Genomic DNA, 20,027 nt, shown 5'->3' with positions numbered 1-20,027 from the left:
TCTGTCTCAACACAAATCAGCTCTGCTCTCATGCAGATTCTGCAAGATACATAGAGTTACAGTTCTGCAAAAACCCAACCTCGGTGAAAAGGGGAAATTAAATTCTCTGCTGATGAAACCTAAGCCTCCCACATAACAAACAAAAACTCTGCTACAGAGCCTGCCACTACGAGTGGTCACAATAGCTTCCTTAGTTCTCAGTCTTCATGCATTAGGGATAATTTCCACACTGGATTTCAAAAAGCGCAACAGCAAGCATCGAAATTACTACACCTCTCTGCCTAGGACTCCTAAGAGTATTAAGAATGCCAGATCTACAGAGCCAGTTTTGAGTCCAGTCTTACAACCCCAGCAAAATCCCCACAATCGTTCAAGGTCATCTAAGAGGCTGCAGAGAGAGCAAACACCTTCTGGCCATTAGCACTGACACTTGTGATGCAGACTGCAGCTGCACCAGAGAAATGTGATATAAAAACAGGAGATATTGTCCAGCCATGTCACCCTGTCACCCTTTTACCAGTTTTACTCAGTTCTGCATTCACTTCTCTGCACAGCCACAGCTTTCCCCTTTCTTTATCCATAAGTTAACCACTGATGTAATGCCACTTCCCACCCACACGAATCTCAATCCGAGTGGTGCAGCCCTGGCCATGAAATTCTGAGCCGATTCAGAGAAGGTGTATGCCTGCCTGTGTTCTTCCTGGTGAGCCAGAGTACAGGTCACAAAAGTAACAAGGAGCAGAGAGACTGGAAAGTATTTTACAAGAAAGCTAAAAACAAAATGGTAATGGTAATTTTTAAGGGGGGTTGATCTTATAAAAGATGATACTTTCTCTAAGCAGTTCAACACAAAATAATTTCTTCTACACAGGCTACTTTGGGTCTTACAGCTGGAGCTCCTCAAAACTATGCAACATTTATGACTTTGTTTACAGGTGCAAGTTATGTCACAGTATAAAAGGATGAGTATTTAAACAATAACTATTCCAGAATGACTATGCTCACACATGAAGTTATTTAGGAAGTTATTGCACAAAAACAATGGACATTGTGTAAGTACTGCAGAATATTGTAGCATTCCACAATAAAAACAATTCAACACTTTAATATGATGAAGCAAAATAATGTCCCCCTCAGACATATCAGAAAGTAAGTAAATCCCACTGCACCCTATAGTTCTCATCTGAACCCCCATAAAATTACTGGAAAGAAATAAAGCTAGAATTACACACAAGTCTCAGGTGCCTTTTCTGAACTTAACTGAGCTTCCCCAACAGGTGAGATAGGACCTCAACTCGTTACTGATGGCTGGGCATAAATATCTTGCTTAATTTCTTGAAGAGTAAGTGGACTCAAAGAAATCTTTCCTTGTACTATTTCTCAAAGATCGCGCCAGCTGACTCATCCTCCTGCCTAAAGTACAACATGAAAGTAAAGCAAAGCAAAACAGAACATCTCAAATTATCAGAACCAAAATTGCTTTCTATAGTAGCAGGAGATAGACTAAAAACAAAATTGGAAGTCAATTCACAAACTGCCATTAAATTTCCAGGAAGCCAATCCACCAAGGAACATACTGCACCCTAGAGAGTCCTTAATGAATAGTGACACATTTGCAATAGGCTAGTTAAGGTTTTGCGAGCATTTAAGTTTTAAATCCCTTATATGTTAGCAAAAAAACCCTGGAACTTACTGAAAAATTATATACAGGGTTTCAGTCCAGAAGAGAGACTCTGGGACGGAGGTGGGGGGGAAGTGCTAGTGCCACAGTAGATTAGATTTTGTGTTTTAATATTAAAAATTAAAAAAATAAATTAAAATTTGGGAAAAAAAACCAGAGAAGCTTTGAACCATTACAAGTTCCAAAGGCAGAAAACATTTTGGCAGGCATTTAAGGCTGAATCCTGCAGGTAGCAAGTGCCCTTGAGTCTAATCTCAATGGGACACAAGTTGCTAGCATCCCCCCAAAGAACGAGGGATCCCCAGTATCTGAGTACACCTTTACATCCATGAGTCTCAAAGCACAAAGTTGTTTCTGTGGTCTGGATCACTGTCCATCTATACTTCCTCTGTTATTCTTGCATTAAAGAGCTTGATCTTTCTTCCACCACAGGGCCGATGATGCTTACACGGCAGGGCCCAGAAGATAAGCACTATAAACTTGCAGACATCATGAAATATACAGTACATATAAGAGCTTTACACACTGAATATAATTCGCATTAGATGGAGCATTACTCTCCCCTTGATGTTTATATGAGGAGTATTTCACGGTATCTTGGCATTGTTTTTTTAACTAGAAGCTATCTAGCATCTAATTTGGAGCCCCCACAGTTTCCAGCCCCATCAGCTGGAACAGACTGCTTCTGACTTCCAGTTCTTGGAAATAGATTGCAATAGTGCAGAGAGGAAGCAGCATTAGACATTGTTAAGAGAATGGACAGAGCAGGCAGAGGCACTTCATGACCACCCACATCTGCATTAAATCATCTCAGTACTCAAGTAAGGCCAGGAGGGTTAAAAGTAAGGATGGTAAGCTCAAAGTAAAGCCACTAAGTGCTTTCAGTAGCAAATGGATGTCCATCAGTTGACTGCCTCCATTCTTCAGTGTCCTAATTGCCTCCTGTACCCTTCAATACCCCTGGTACCTTTACAGCTGCACATGTGTACCCAAGAACTGCCCACAGAGTGCCTCAGCCTCAGCTGCAGCCAGGGCTGTTCCACTCATGAACCCCAGCCCCAGCAGTGGGACATGCAAGGATGCCCATTTTATCCTGCCCCATGCATTGTGGCTGTGTAACAGGTGACAACAAACAGGAATGGAGTCTCCAGGGCCACACCACAGCTTTCCCTGCTTGTTTATTGCAACCCAGCACTGATCACTGCCCCTCTGAAGCACCTACCTGTTGTCATCTTATTGCAGGGGTTCCATACTGTTGTCTCTTACCACAAAAGTTTCATTGCTTCTTGGTTTTTCTCCTGGGCAGCTCCTCGGGGCACAAAGCAGCCAACTGACTCCAGTTCCCTTCTCAACCAGCCAACCCACTCTTTTATAGCACCCTTCTTCACATTGGTTACAGCTGTGGCCTGGTAAAGTCAGGCCTGTTCCTAATCTTTGATAATTGGCCCAGCTGCAACTCCTTTGGGGTGAGATTGCTTTCCACACTATGTTTATTTTTTTTATATTCTATCCCCCTACACCGACCCATTCTAAAAAGTCACAAGTTTCTCACAGAGTCCAGGCTGTGCCTTGGAAGGCAGTAGCAGTCTGCTGTGTCTTTCTAAGAAAGGAAGTTGAGTACAACAACTCAGTTCCTAAGTGTAGGAGTACAACAACTCAGTTCCTAGGAGCTCCCCACCCTGTCTGATATAAGGCTTCCCACAGTAGGCCAGTATTGTCTTAATTTTACTTGATTTTGTTAAGTGATTGGACATTGAGCCACACATACATGTACTTGAAACATGACCACCTTTAACATATCCAAGTATGAAAAACTTATCCATTCACAGCATTAAGACCCTCTAAGTCAACAGTCAACACTCATCCTGACTAGCAATTACTGAGCAGAAATCAATGAAACTCAGAATCTTGTCTTTCACAAACTATTGGCTCCCCAGCATAAACCATCAGGCAAGAGCCTGACCTTCTTGCATAAACCCCTTTTCTACAAACAGGTGGTGTTTAGTAGCAGGGTAAATGAATCTTAAGAGGATTCAGAGAGCAGACAATGCTCTGAAAAGAACAGTTTTCTCGTTTCCATTATTATACCAAAGGGCATCTTCCTGCTTGCTAAACAGCTGCCTTCTCAGGTTAGACTGACCCAGTGATCTTGGGGTGCCACACAGCCTCTGCAGGAAGCAGAACTGCTTATCCCAAAAGGATGAATGCACTATCTCAAACCATCAGGGTATCACTACTGTATCCATTTAGCCTATTGCTGCCACAGCCTTAAAAATTAATGAGTTCTCCAGGGAATAGACAGGCATAATGCTCAAAGCAAATGAAGCTGCTGCCAACACTGTTTTCCTCTTCCCTAGACACTACTTCAAACCAAAACAGAAGAGCAACTTTTTCCCCTCAGCTGAGTATCAGAATTCTTTCAGACAGAAAAAAAAACCACCTATGTCTGTGTGGACAGACCTTGACATTTTCCTTCTTACCAGCCAACACCACATAGTCTGACCTTGTTCCCTCTGCCATCCAAGTTCAACATGAAGAAAAACCAAGCTTCATTTTGGGGTAATGTCTGAAGTGATCTTGGTCCAAGTTTTGTGAAGATGCTAAACCTTGCTTAGAAATTATGACCTACATAAAGCTAAAAGGGATGCTTACTTTCTCCAGCCCTGGAACTGATTTGATTTCTCACTTTTCCTTTTCTATGCAGTAGTTAACAACGTGTCCACAAATATGATAACACATACACAGAAACACAGGTCAGCAAAGGCATTTATGTAAGACCCCCTTCTTTGGGGAGCTATCTCACATAAGAGGGAACATCAGCAGATGGAGCTCTGCTTCTGCATCTCACTCTTCAAATGTGAAAGCCTGGCAGGTGCAGAGGGGGATAGGAACAATCACACTCTCACCCTTTCCAGCTCTTGCTTTTCATGGCACCCTGTGCACAAAAGAGAAACAGCTTCTCTGGCCTTCCAAACCCTTTGCTTCCCCAAAACCACTCCCCCCATCAACCAGTGTCTCTGAGTCTGCCAGGAAAAGGTTTAGAAATCCTCAAACAAAATGTGTTAAGCATCCAGAATTATCATCATTTAACAGCTCCAAAACAACGCAATGAGGGATTAGCTCAGCAGAGGAGCTCTGAAATTTACACTGATCTAAGGTCTGAGACCTGATCTCAAACAACAGGAAAAGAAATTCTTCTCTAGGGCAAAAGACCAATACCATGCAAATCACTATGCAAGCAAGCAAGGCTTTGTCTAGCCTGACATGTTAGCAGGATCTCAGATTTCTGCTCATCTCTACCTCTGGTAATTTATGAAGCATCAGCTGCTAAAATCATGCAGCAACCAAGGAAGACAAGAAGCAATTGCAACCAGGTAAGTGCAATGCTTACATTTGTCATTGCAGGAAAAGGCCTAAAAATGGCTGGCTGGATTAATGAGGCATTTTCCAGGACATCAGGTTGATGGACCTGCTGTGTTCTCAGAATCAGAATGATGTCCATAGCAATCAGTTGCAGAAGAGGAATTGAAAAACAAGAAGCAAATTACTGTCATGTATCCTGTGGTGGTGGCCATCAGCTCATTTCAGCCCATGATGAGGTCCCTTACAAACATGGGATTTCACAGCTCTCGGGGAAGAGCTGCTTCTTTCATACTTGGCAATATCACTATCAATCAGAAGCTGCTAATCTGACAGGATGTAGTGGACAAAGAGAGCAGTTTGTACTTCCCTGGTCTAAAACCTTTGTGGCAGAAGGTTACTCAGCTCTTTCCAAGAGGAAGAGAAATACAGACCTACAGGAGCTGACACTTGGGCTGGAGAGGTGACAGACACAGATGGACAGGGTGGAAGCCACGCACTGAGCAGCAGAAAAAAAGAAGGAAGAAAAGCTTGTAGACACAGATAGGAAACTCTCTATTCCAAACTGGAATAAACATCTGGTTTCAAGGACAGACATAAATTAGCTTAGAGACCTACTCTCAATTTCTGTTCAGCGTCAACAACCAAGGGAGTAAGCCGGATGCCTTAATAAAGCAAATTCCCAAATGACAGCAGACACTATTCCAGCCAGCTTTGGACTGCCTTCTCTTCCCAGTGTAATCAGCAATCTCATAGGCACAGCTTTACAAATCCCAGGCCACTAGACTGTGGTAGAACACAGTGAAGCCAGAGTTAGCATTAGCAGGACTTTGAAGCAAGCTTGCCAAGCAGAAGAAAATCTTTTCTAAATCCTGGATACATAGACAATAAGCTCTCCTGTCTAAACTCTGGAATCAGCATCATGCCTACATGAGGATCTTACCTCTGGCACCAATTTTTTGGGTTTAAAATCCACCTTTACTAAAGTTAGTAAGTTTAATGTTAAAGTCATGCCCAGGGCTAACACAAAGCAACAGTTCTCAATTTAAACTAATATAATGTAATCTAATCTACTCATGGATAACAGACTGAAAATTGATGTTCTGAGTTGCACAGGCTACACTGCAGATAAAACATTGTTGCTTAATTGTTGGTTCATTATTTAGCATCACTACATAACTTCGGAGCAGTGAATCTCCATTTGTGATCTGCTGCCCACTGGCAGCACACAGACCTGTGACAGTGGCCAAAACTAGATTCAAGATCTACAGCATTTCCAATCAGGAGTCTGAGGGGTTACAGTGCTACAGAGCTCATAGGAAATTCAAAGGGATGATGGTTTTTCCTAACAAATTCAGACACTGTTGTACACGATGCAAAAAAGCTCAAAAGGGATAAAAGAGCAAGTGTCAGTGTCTGCTTTGGCGACAATATACATAATTCAGAAATTTTGGATGATAGAAAATGTACATAGCATGGAGAACATTACATGTGCTTGCAGTAATTTACCACAAAGAACAGAGCACCATCTGAAAACATGTTTTAAAGCAATAACTAAGAGGCTGAAACACAGACAGTATTTGGGCACTCAGCTGCTTGCTTCTGTTGGTGCAAGACAGACATCATGCAAGTATGAGAGAAGTCCTCTTCAATTTTAAAAGAAAATAATAACTATTTTAATTACATGACCATTCCAAACAGGCTCTGAATGCAAAAGCAATCATCAGCACAATAAAATAGCCATTACATGCTTTTTAGTCACAGGATTTGTTACAATAGTTCTTGAAGCTCCCAGCAGTTTCATAACAAAGTAGTCACATCTGCAGTTTCACAGAAATTACCACGACTGTGCCAACATTTCATCTTACAAATGTTTGCAGGCTCTGATTTCCATGTTTAGAAGAGGAATGAAACAAGGCAACTACTTAAATTATTCCACCTCTCTGGCTTGCTATTCTGAGACTTAAGGAGCAGAGACTTCAGTCAGGGTAATGGAATGGTGGCAGTATCTCTACTGGCAAGGGAGGCTCTGCTCCTGAAGGAGCCAGCTTCAGCCAAGCCCCAGTCTGGTAATGTACACTGTTACTGACACTGAAAACAAGGGAACAGATGTTGTTGGAGTACCGAATGGAAGGCATTCTGCAAAAGTAAATAAACAAACCTAGCCATACTTAACCAGTCAAGGTACAGGAAGGAAGCAGCAAGCGTCTGTTCCTAAAAGAAAAAAAAGGCTCTGCAGAACCAGCAGGAAAAAATGCACTGCCTGATGAATAAAATTAATTCCCTTCCCCAGAATCTCTGGATGAGGAAAAAAACATATAAAGCACATGTTATTTACCTTCACTAAAACACAAAACCAAACAATAACAACAAAAACCCACAAAACAAAAACAAAACCCCCAACAACATAAAAAAAAACAAAAAAAACAAACAAAAAAAAAAACCCCTAAACAGGCAAGTGTAATTCAGTGAACTGACAGTAAATTCAAAAGTGGTATCACATATCCAAGAACGTTTCAAATAACATCTCTGGTAAAAAAAAGTACTCTCTTAGGGAGGCTGAAGCAAGATGCCTAGCTTGCTTCTAAGTGTCCTGACCTAAACACTATGACCTAAATCTTGCAAGAGTAAAGAAAAATGAAACCTCAAGCCCATATGGATTCTCACTGTCATTAGTAGGTCTGCAATGGTCTGCTTTCCTTACCATTTTATGGGACTATATGCCTGTATTTTAATTATCCAAAATTTTGGTCAAATCCAAGACACCAGTATAAGCTGCAAAATGAAAAATATGGAGTGCATCCAGGGGGATCCATCAGCCTGCTTTTTGGGTAGGCAGCTAATCAACAGGTAATCATAAGCACAGGTCTCCAGATTGCCTGTGTGGAAAAGCTACTTCTGTTTGTGTTGCCACCACAGCTGCATGTGACAACTGCCGACCTACAACCCATGGACTGCTTGTGACAACCCAAATTTCAGATACCAGCTGGGGTCAGTGAGCAGATCCAACAAGGCTGTTCTGCTCCCCTGGGCTTCTCTCAACCAAAGAAGAAACTCCTGAAGTGCTGTACTCCCCACCTCTTTAATGCTCACTTGACAACTCTCATTACACACAAGTGAAATAAAGCTGTACTCCAGGCAAGCTGGTGGGAGGCAGGAATGGGGCTACAAACCCAAGGTAATTGTTGGTTTGGCCTTTTAAATCCTGCCTTGCCAAAGGACACAAAGCTTCCTATATCCCAGTGGAATATCTTGCATCCATGAAGTGGTCACATCCACCTAAAAATGCCTCCAGTGCTGTTGGCTGCTAAAAATCTCCTGCCATTGAAACAGGAAGAGAAATAAGGTAATAATTGGAATGACCTGCTTTTACAGACTGCAAGTCATCTATTATGAAAATGGTTATTATTTATAGCAACTGAGAGATAAAATTCAGAGCAAATACCCTCACTGTGCATAGTTCTGAGCTTTTTTCCCCCAATGGTTTTGGTTGTTCAACAATATGCAGGAGAGTTCTTTACCAAATGCCACTTGTATTTTCTAACATGGTCTAAGATACCATTAGAGGTTATATCACTTGTGTTATGAATGGAATATGGTTTCCCAGTGAGGGGGTGTAGCAACTATCTAGAGGGGAAAAAGGAAGTGTTTGTCTCAGGGTAGAAACAACAAGGATTGCTATTTTTCTGAAGTGTGGAATTAGGGGGAAAAAAAATACAACCTCATCTAGAAAGTGATGTGTACACTGGTGCAAATGAAGTCATCACCTAAATTTATCTAAGCCACACTCACTAAGAGGTGAAATCAGAAGGGAATTAAGCTAAGAGGGGAAATCAGAAGGGAACTAAACTATTTATGAAACAGTAACTTGAGTAGTATGCTATAGTTACAATAATAAACGGAGCTGTGCATAAACCTTATATTGGTAGACACAAATGGTCCTGTTCAGGCTTTAAGAATGCAAAAGTTTCAAGTCTCTGCTTATAAGAAAGTCAGAAACAATACAGGTAGGTTGTTAAAAAAACTAAAAATTAAATAACTGAAGGTAAGCAAAACATCTTCCATTACATTTCCTCAATAAAACACTTTTAGAGAAGTTTTTCAATTTAAATAAATTCACAATTTTAGACTATATTTTCTCACAAGCCACACTTAATTTGTTATGCCTTTTGACTCTCTTTTGCAATGAGCTCACGGGTTGTTGTGGTCCCACAGTGCAAATCCTTCACTGTCAACTACTTCAAAGTGTGACATGAGAAACATAATTTCAACCTTGTGCACTATAAAAAAAATCTAAACAGCTAAACAGCTTACTGATATATAACAAATAACTCAATTTGGGTTTTTTTGGAAAGAATTTCCTGCAAGCATCTTGCTTGTTCCTTTGCATCACTAGCCCCTACTGTTAGGCGTCTACTCTTCCTTTGCCATTTATTTAAAACAATTTTATATTTAACAGACTTAATTTTATAGACTAGTGCTATTCATATGCCAATTCTCCACATCTAATTCTTAATACCATTTAATATGAGTTATCTTTATCTGTACCCCTCACACTTGAATAAAGACATCTCCAGACACACAGAACTCATGGGATCTAGGGACATGGGGATTTCTAGGTAAAATTGTGATTTCAGTAAGCATGCATTTCAAGAAGTAACAAATGTTTACCACAGAATATTCTGAGTTGGAAGGGACCCACAAGGATTGAGTCCAATGCCAGAGACACTTTGCTGCACTAGTAACACAAGATACATCATCACCCAAAGAAACATCTGCAGCTGTAAATACAAAGTATTCCTCCAAATTTACAATATTCTGTTCACTCAACATATACAGAAGAAACAAAGGAATGGATATCTAAGAGGATTTTTAACCTTAACTTCTCATACTGGGTTCACAGATGAAAATGTGTATCTTTGCCAAAGCACATGTACCTCAAAGATCTTTGTGCTCTTGCTACATCTCTACCATCACCGTTAAAGGGCTCCTTTCATTGTCTTATTCTCCTTTAGGTTTAGATTTGATTTCACCAATCGCTGCAGTAACAATTAAAATCTAAGAGTCTGGCTACACAGGGCTACACACCAGAATAGCCATTCCAAATATTCAGGCACATACATTTCCAGTTCACAGTCTGATTGTATAAGGGCCACGTGTGCGTGGAAAATAAGCTTGGTATGCTAATGTTTGTGAATTTCCATATGTAGATTAGTCCTCAATTTCCCAATTAAATAAATCCATCTCCCACATCTCTTGGGGGTCACATAGGAATGAGAGACAGCATTTGATAACAGCCTACTTACAAATACAAACAGAACCATATTTTGCAACACTCTTTCTGCATTTATTGTTTTTAACAAGGACTGTATAATAAAGATGAAAGGAAATATTAGGCAGATAAAATTCTTCCACTTTTTGAAATGGAAAAAACTAAGCCCACTGCACTTGCCCACTAAAATACCTAATGATTTTTGTTCCCAGAGCAGTGATCAGTCATTTATTTGCCAAGAATTGTGTTGGGTTTGTATTTAATATTGTGGTTACAGTTGCAGAATGTATTTCAGAGTATCACATGCAGTGTTAGTGCCCTGGTCTCCCAACTTCCAGCCCGTTCCCTATTGACAGGAGTCTATGCTGCAAAAGGACTCAGGGTATTAAACAAAAAGTTCTGCAAGGGTATGAGATATTTTGCATATTTAATTACATCAAGGACTTCATGACCTTGGTCAACTGCAGGTTTCAAAGAACCCTCTGCAAGAGAATCAACAGCTTTGGAACACACAGCTTCCAGACAGACTCCTTTGAAAACAGTTATGTTATACAGCTTACACCATCCATTTCCTTGATTTCCAAGCAGCTCTGGAAACAAAGTCATTCAGAACTGATAGGTGCAGATCACAGGTTCATCAGGATAAATTAAATGTCTTCCTCTAATGTAGAATGCTTCAAATTCACACTCCCTTGTAGAAAAAAAAACCAACAAACCTAATTGCTCCATAGTTGTAATAATGCAACAGAACAGAAACAAACATATCTACACAGCTCCTGAAAGCAGTTTCTAACCCACTATTAAGTTTCCTCATTACAAAAACTTCTTGTAAAGCCAAGGACATCCAATTGTCCTTCAGACATACAATTTCAGACTAGACTACAGTGACATCTTATGCTGTCAGTGTCTGCTAGGAACTTTATTCCCCATCAGCTTCTTTAAGGAACATTCTTATCTTGCACAAAACTGCTGCCTTCAGAGTCCTGGGTGCTCATCAGCACTTCTAATGAAACCTGATCTGCAGATAATCAAGGGGCAGAACAATTTCTAGCTGTACACAGACTACAACATTGGAATGATTTTTAAAAAGCTGTGTAATCAAGACTAGCTGTGTCATAGCTTATGCAGTTTGATGAAGCAGTGCATCCACACAGACATCAGTTTAGATGATGATGATAGCTGTGGGTGTGGCAGTGGGCAAAACTTGCAAGGAGCAGGCTCTGCACGCTGCAGTGACTGCTAACTTCTTACTGAAGCTTTCAAAATCTGCCTGGAACTCTGGCCCATCTGGAGGTGACAAGTTTGTACATGCAGGATTGCAAAGACAGTCATCATCCTAAACAAATGCATGTACATAAAACATATTACATGTAGTTTTCACTCTTGCTGGCACTCACTGCTGTTTGAGCCTGGCCTCGCATATTTAATACTTTTCTAAAAGATGGTCTAAGTAGCTTTATTATATACTGTAAAAACAAAAGTTATTTATCTGATGATAGATAAGGCAGGTCACAATCTCCCTTTAACTTAAGCAAGCTGCTCATACCTGAAGGGCGAGTTTGTGTCAAAAATGAGCTGCTGTTAGCACATGCAGTTGTGTCCACAGGACAGAATTGATATTAAAAAAACCAAAGTTGCACTATCTTGCTTTTATACCCATACACACAGAAGCAAAACACAGAATGAAACTAAATATGATACTGAATTGCAAAGTAAACAAGAAATAAAATTTTTATGCTAGAGATCCAACTCCTAAAAATACTAAATATTTTTGGCAGCTACTCATGACCTTAAAGCAAGGTTACCAGACTGATACTTTCTATTACATCCATCTCCTAGAGCTGCAAACAAGGATCTGAGCCCTACTGAAACTTAGGGAAGTTCTTACTCTCAGGGAAGTTCCCTACTCTTGGGAGAGGCTGCTCCTGCCCCAAAGAGGTTGGCAGTCAGGTTACATGCAGCAGGTCACTAAACAAGGAAGGACTAAGTAAAACAGACACAAACCAGTAACATACTACTTACTGGCATTCTAGCTGGTCACAGATCAGGACTCTTAGAACACAGGAGCTTGAATCTGATTTCTAAGATGTGAATTATCACCATACTGACTCTTTAAAGTTGCTCAAAATCACAGGACAGTGGTTCTGGGTAGAATCACGACAGTCTTAATTCTGGGTAGAATTAAGAGAGGAGTCTGAAAAGAACATGAGGTCCATCATATACAATAAAAAATAATGTGACATTCCAGAGATGTTCAAAACCCTTGCCTTTCTTGACTATCATAGCTTGCTCTCTCTGTGGTAGCATGGGTACATACAGCACACACATACTCTGCTGGCCTTATTCTGCTAAAGATGCTTTAGTGCAAATCAGTCCTCCAGTTCTTAAATTTTATTTGCATGTTCTCTTTGCAAGGAAGCCCCAAATATTCTCTAAAGTAGAAGCACATTATCTCTAAAATCTCGAGATAAAGTCTCTAAGCATCAGTTTAAACCAAGAAGCTGGCCCTATCGTAGGTTGAATCTTGGGTCACATCAGTCACACGCTCCTGTGGCGTACACAGGGTAAGGAGGGAACTGAAAAAGAACTGTGAGAGCAAAATTCTCAGTTATGGGATTCTATCATGCACCTCTTGAAAGGCTACAAGTCAGAAAGGCTCTTCTACAAAAGCCTACACGCCCTAGTCTCCACTGCCTCTTCTGCCTTTGGACTCAACATTGCACAGGAGAGAGTGATCAGCCAACCAAACCCAGCAAAACTCCCTGCCTTTCAGAAAGGGTTGGCTTGTGGGTAATTGTGAGGGAAAGCCAAGCAAGTGAAATTCTTCAGTGCAGTTTGTTAGGGATATTTACTCATTTTATTCCTGAAATAGAAATTTCCTAATTGTACATTACTTCACTCCCTTTGTTGAACAAACTTAACTTCCCTGTCTCATCTCTTCTGTTGACAAGCCCAAACCATGGCTGACCTTTTTAGACAAAGGCAGAGAGATCAGATTTTTTTTTTCTTACTGTGCTGCAAATCAGTATAATTGCTCCTGCTGCAGCAACATCTGCCTTTCCAGATACTGAGAAAGCAGAAACTGGAAAGCATCCTGCTACACAATAGAATTCTGAGATCCAGAAAACAAAAGAAATACTTGTAAAAACTTCTCTGATCTTTCCCCCACCCATGCTTGTGTTTTAAAGCATAAGCCATGTAACAGGAAAAATAAAACACATAACAGAAAAGACCTCTTCCATTTCAAACCAGTTTAGGCACTTAAAAGCTGTATGGGTTTATTTGCCTTTTGTGCTTTGTACTTAATCAATATTAATACCAAAAGATGCATGCTATAATTGTTCAGATTTGCATTCTTTTTGTGCATTCTGCCATTTATCACACTAAATTGTTACTAAATTGATGGTTTTGCTATTTAAAGGCTCTTGTTCTAGTTTTACATGCATGACATCCAGTTGGCAACTCTTTCTGCAGTGGAGTGACAAACATTTTAAAGCTCTCAAACCATAATACTGCTAAATAAGAAGTAAAAAACCTAACAAACCAATGACGCAATCCTACAGAGAATAATGCCTATTCAATTATAACAAAAGGAATAAAACAACCAGACGTGATGTGCTTACCTTTTTGCACATACCTACTGAGAACGTTTGGACTTGTTATATGCACATGTAGAGTAAGAGTTCTCATGTCCATTTCATCCACATTTAAGTCAACTGGCTAAATTTTCTCTCTCAATGGGCACATGTTGAGGCCCTGAACTCTCCTAGGCTTCAGATGTACAACACTAACTCAAATATATCAATGAGAACATTAGAAAAATCACTACATTCTGCTACTCCAAACAAACAAACTGGAAGTAGAGCAAGCAGTGAGAAAATTTCCTTCAGCTATCCCGCACAGTAAAATTCAGCACCCTTGTCATCATGCACCACACAACTTGTGCTGAAATCAACATGAGCTCTGGGTCTGTCTGAGATTTGAACCTGATTAACTGCACAATTTATACAACAAGGAAGCATTATCTCAAATTGACTAACAAAGCATTGTGATCAAAAAACAAATTGCTTCCTCAGTATATGCAACATATTGGAAGTAAACAAAAAAAAAAAAGAGAGGGTAATGCAGACACATTTCTTCTGAATCTGTGATTTGTTGCTCTAACACAAACACAGAACCTGACCATCAGCTGTAAATCGTTGCCAACCAGGTGGCAGCCAGAGGAACTGAATCCAAACCTCGACAACTTTGTAAATAACACTGCAATACAAAAGGCTTAGTCTACTACATTTGTTTTTCCTTTCTCACATAATGTAACAATCCCAGCCTCACCAAAACGTAATTGCATAACAAGATAGCCGTATGTAAAGTTTGAAGGAAAAAATTGTCATAATTGCAAATTAGTTCACAGGGTACACGTGAATGCTGTTCCGTTCCACCCGTAACTCTCCCAAAATCCAGCTGCACAGGACTCCAGGCTCCCAGCACTTTATTGCCTACACCGGCAGCTATCCTGCTCTCAGCACTGCCATCTAGGAGAGAGATGGCCCGTACCGCGGGCCGCCTGGAACATCGGCCCCCAGGCAGCAGCATTCCCGGAAAGCATCGCAAAGCTGTTGCTGCTGCTGCTAAAATTTTAACTGCAGCCGGTAGTTAACTACCGGCCGTGCCGGTTCCAAAGAAGCCTCCCCCAAATCCCCAAGCCCTCCCCAAGCGAGATCCGCTAGGCGCATACACCGCCATCTGCTCCGCGTATCTCAGCGTTGTGTGGCGGGGGAAAAAACCCAGCCTTGTGCGGGCCGCCGCCGTGCCCGGGCCCTGCGGCCGCGGAGCGGACGGCCCGGGGCTGCGAGCGGCACCGGAGGAGCCGGGCTGGGCCGCCTCAGCGCTCCGCGGGCGGCTGCGCGGACACCGCGGGAGCGGCAAGGCGCCGCCACCTGCCTCCCCCGGCCCCAGCCCCTCGCCCGGCAGCCTCACCGCGCACCGGCAGGGCTGATGCCACTCGCCCACCTCCAAGCCCCGTCCTTCCCCAGGGGACCGGGCTGCCGCTGTTGCATCTCTCTGCGTGCAGCAGGACGAAGCGGGAAACGGCTGCAGGAAAAGCCGAGCGAGGAACGTGCCCTGCCCGCCGCCCCCGCCGCCGGCCGGAGGCACAGCCCCCGGCGTGCAGCCGCCCCCCGCAGCCCCGGGAGCTGCCGCCGCAGCACGGCACAGCCTCGCCTTACCTCCCCGCCCCGGCTCCGGGGATGCGCCGCAGCTGCTGCCGTGCCCGCCTCCACCTGCGCCGTCCCTCCCAGCCCGGCGCTCAGGTGCGGAGGGAGCACAAAGGCAGCGCTGCGGCACGGTGGGGGCAGCGGGCTCTCCCCCGCCGAGCCCCCGGCCCCGCTGCACCAGAGCCCCTCTCCCGCCGTCGGCAGCCGCCCGCTCCCCTCCCCTGCCGGTACCGAGCGCCAGCCCACCTCAGCCCGCCGCGGGGCCGCCCCCCCGCCCGAAAGCGTGCAACTTGCCCCGAGCCTCCCCTCGAAAGCTTCTTCGCACTGCGGTTGGTGCCGGCACTATGGAGCGCCCCTCAAGCCCGGGGAAGTTCCCCGGTCCTGCGGAGAGCTGAGGGACACGCTGCCCCACGTACACCCCACCACCGACACCTCAGGGGCTCGCCAGCCTCCGCTGCCCCGACAGACACGCACGGGCAGCCCCCTCAGAGCCGGGGGTACGGACCCTGGGCCCGGTGCTCGCCAGATCTGGCGGCTGCCGCCCCCCGCCCCGTAGCCGCTGGGTACGTGTGTGGGGAGGGGGGGAACAGGTGACGAGCGGCAGGAAAGAGCTGCTTTCCCCCCGGCGGGAAGGTCTTTTTGGTGCAACACCGCTCCCACCTTCCCCGCACCCCGTCTCTGCAGATGCCCCAGAGAAGGGCTGCGAGGCTGGCAGCCGACAACAGCCGCCCCCTCCCCCGGGAAAGCTGTTCTGCCTCCTTCTCCCTCGCTCGCCTTCTTTTCAGCTCGGCCGCTTGACTGACAGGGAGCCTTCCAGCGGCCGCCCACGCGCGCTCCCGTTTCCCCTCAGTCGGAGAGAGAGATGGCGAAGGAGAAAGCATGAATGAAACAGCCCGGCAGCGAGCGGGAGCAGACGGCCCGGCCCCCGGGAGCGCCGCGGCCGCTGCCGCAGTGATGCCCGGGGGCGGCGGGCTCGGCTGTGGGCAGCCCCCCGGCATCTCTGCTCAGAGAGGGCTCAAAGACATTGCCATGCCTCTGCTGGGTTTGTTCCCACGGGGCAGAAGGTGGAAGGTTGATGCCCTCTCGAGCCAGAGACACCACTGTAGCCTTAGAGATGTCTCAGCAACTGGTTAGTTCCTCATCTATAAACCCACTTTGCTCTACCAAAGGCAATTAATTTTGTACTCATAAAAACCCAGCACCTAATACCTGAACTAATACTGTTGTCCAGAAGTAATAGGAGGGAGGAAACAATCTGAATTCTTTTAAAGCCCACTTGATTTTCCTAGTGATTAGTTGGTACTGGGGGGTAGTCCTTCTAATCCTTTTTTCCCCCTCAGATCAGTTGTCCCAAAAATGCTTGTGACTTTTTAAGCACACACTTTACAGCATCGGGCAGGAGACCAGAGGTTGTCCCAGTGCTTTGGCATGACAATTTTAAAGTTTGGTTTGTGGTGTTCATTTTAGTAGTGTTACTGCACAAAGGATTAAATGTTCAGGTGGTGGCCTACAGAGTGAGTGGTTACCTCTCTATCCATCCACTGAAAATCAGTAATTCCTTTAACTAATATTTTACGTATTTTCTTGACTTTATTCACCGGAATTCTTTATTTAAACATGCAGAAGTATTTATTTCTTTAATTGTCATGCAATTTAAATTGAAAAGAACATTTTCTACTACTGAATATGCATGGAAAATTTTGTTATATGCTGGTACATACATTGCATGCTGCACTTGAGACATATCTGCATTTGCAGTTACATAATCGATAAACATGGGGGTTTGTCCCATTAATCTAGAATCACATTCTGAGCTGTTTTAAACCAGTATGCCTCCACAAATTTAATGCCTGCCAGAAAATTTATATCAGCTAAAATTTTAGCCTCTGAATTTTAAAAAAAGCTGCTTTTGATTTCTGTGGAGAGAAGTGTCTAAGGAACTTAATTTTTTAAATTTTATGTTCCTGAAAACTGAGTGGACAATAAAGCATTGTCAAATCTTTTGTTACAGAACAGTGAATGTATCATTATAAGATAAGGCAGTGCAATCATTTACATATTTGGTCTAAGAGATGCATAAGCAGCTACAGAAGAAAAAGGGATCCTGAAAGTGCCCATGTCTTTTAGGTAATAACACAAAGAGACATTAAAGCATAGAAGAAGCTGGCTATAAATACAGTAATAACATCTTATGAATAATACCTATTACAAAATCAGTAAATTCACATCATATAATCAATCTATCAGCGGTTACCATCTGGAGCAAATTGAGATAACACCTTTCTAGACAGCCATGTACCTATGACAGCAAAATGAAACAAAGGAAAACTAAAACAGCTTACAATCAGTAACAGACATAATGTAGAATCATAACTGACTCTTCTGTGTTATCTATGGAAGATAAAAGAGCAGCGATTGTAAGGAGCAATAAAATCTTCACCAAAATCAAGGGTGAACACACTGTATCTTCTTTACTCACAAACAGTTGTTTATCAGTGTTTCATCACAGCTGTTTTAGTCAGAGTCATATCTTAAAAGAAAACAACTATCTATCTTACAATGTAGAAAAGTAATGTTTAACTGTCTTAGATTCCAGTGCATGATGTAACCAGAAGGACATATTCTATCACCATCTGTTAAAACCAGGTGGGGCAGTGTTCTTTATCTCCTCAGCAACCCATCCTCCCTCCAGGAGATATCTGCTGTAAATGGGCCATTGAATCTCACTGCATGACTGGTAAAATTACATCATCCCATTGTGAGATGCTCTGCCCAGGGGTAGGAGCCAAGCATTCCTACCTGGATATAATATGAGATTTGGAACACCAGGGAGCTTTTTTTCCACTGGGTTCCCAAAGGAAAACCAGACTCTTCTACGCCATCACTGGACCTTCAGAGAAAAGCTACACCCTTCTAGAGGATCACTGCAGGAGGGCTGCAGCCACCATTTATTTGGACTGCTACCAACACCCTGACCCACAGGGTGTCAAGTTGTATTCTGACTTTGTTTCAGCAGTAGAATTTTTTTTATGAGCAAATGATTTCTAAACTTTAAAGAGCTGCTGCAGATTAAATTCAAGGCTATAGGACTTAGTTAAGTACTTAAAGTTAATTGCTGCAAATAATCTTGGGAGGAGAGAAGAGCCGCAGGCTCACAGGGAAGCAGTCCTGCTGGGTGAGACGTGAGTGCGCACAGCCAAGGTGTCAGGCCCGGGGCTGGTGGCCAGGGATGTGGTGGTGGATGCACTGCCCTGCTTCAGCCAGGACTACGAGGCACCAGGTGTGTGGCAAGTGGCTGTGGTGCTGGTGGAGGAGGAAATACAGCAGCACTGGCCAACCAAGAACTACCTCGGCTACCTGCCCACGCACAACTACAGAGCCTTCAAGACCAAGCAGAATGAGTTTGAGCGCCTGGCAGCCCCTGGAACTACTCAGTATGAAGGGGTACGAGCTGCCCACCCCATCCTCCAGGCAGAAGAACAACATCACAGCACAGCAGGACTGTGTGAACAATTCCATGGCACAGCTGGAGCACCAGGCCATCATCCGCATCAAGAACCTGGAACTCAGGTTCTAGCATGGCTGCAACACCTGGATGTTGTACAATGAGCACCTAGTTCATATGATAGAACAAGCCCAGAAAGAGCTTCAGAAATTGAGGAAAAGCATTCAAGACCTGAACTGACAGAGGAAAAACATGCAGTTCACAGCTAGGGCTAAGCTGCAAGAGATGGAGTCAGTAATCTTAGCACAAGTTCTAACATCATTACAGTGCAAGAATTTTGTATTGCCAGAGTTTCATACCTCCATGATGTTTCTCACAAGCAGCTCATCTATGCACATCCCAGTCCTCACAGCAGTCATCTGACTCCTCTTTCTCCTAGATCCCACCAATCCACTCTTTTATACCATTTGTTCTTATTGGTTACAGGTGTGGCCTGTTAAGAGCAGGCCTGCTTCTAATCTTTAGTAATTGGTCCAGCTGCAACTCATTGGGGGATAAGATTACCTTCTATACCACCTTCATTTACCCATGCTGTATCCCCCTACAGGAATCTGCATGGGTCTCTCTTGTCAGTAAAAATTATGAGATTGAATGTAGCTGGAAAATGAAATTTCACAAATTAAGCAGCAGCATGGGGAAGCAAACAAGGAGAGTATCCAGCAAGACTTTCAGTGGCTTAATCCTGACTTGTGTTAGAGCAGCACGTGTTTAAAACTACAAAACAGACGCTTTGGAGATGCTGTGTCTGTAGACACCTCTAGCTGGAGTTGTGTGAGGCGGTAAAAGGGTATTTACATAGTTTCTTTTCTACGTGTCGGAATAAATCAGCCGCGAATCCATTTTCTTCATGCAGAAAGCCAATTCTTTATTCACAAAGCTCATATTTGTAGCAAATATCAGAAGGCACTGTGCTAAACCTAATTGGTCAGCAATACAGTGAAACTCAGCTCATTGGTCAGCAAGGGCTATTGTGTATGGCCATCAAATTTTCTCTTT

General features: G+C 43.3%; 1 pseudogene across 1 annotated transcript; it reads left to right on the top strand.

Annotated features, from left to right (window-relative positions):
• Window positions 1–16,405: 16,405 nt before the first annotated feature.
• Window positions 16,406–19,727, top strand: LOC311155487 (pre-mRNA-splicing factor SPF27-like; annotated as a pseudogene). Its single transcript has 3 exons — window positions 16,406–16,568; window positions 18,723–19,259; window positions 19,579–19,727. The product of its transcript is annotated as a pre-mRNA-splicing factor SPF27-like (transcript).
• Window positions 19,728–20,027: the final 300 nt, after the last annotated feature.

The sequence above is a fragment of the Fringilla coelebs genome, assembly GCF_963513975.1.
Source record: "Fringilla coelebs genome assembly, chromosome: 6".
NCBI classification, from domain to species: Eukaryota; Metazoa; Chordata; class Aves; order Passeriformes; family Fringillidae; genus Fringilla; species Fringilla coelebs.
This window is presented reverse-complemented; position numbering and strand designations above follow the sequence as displayed.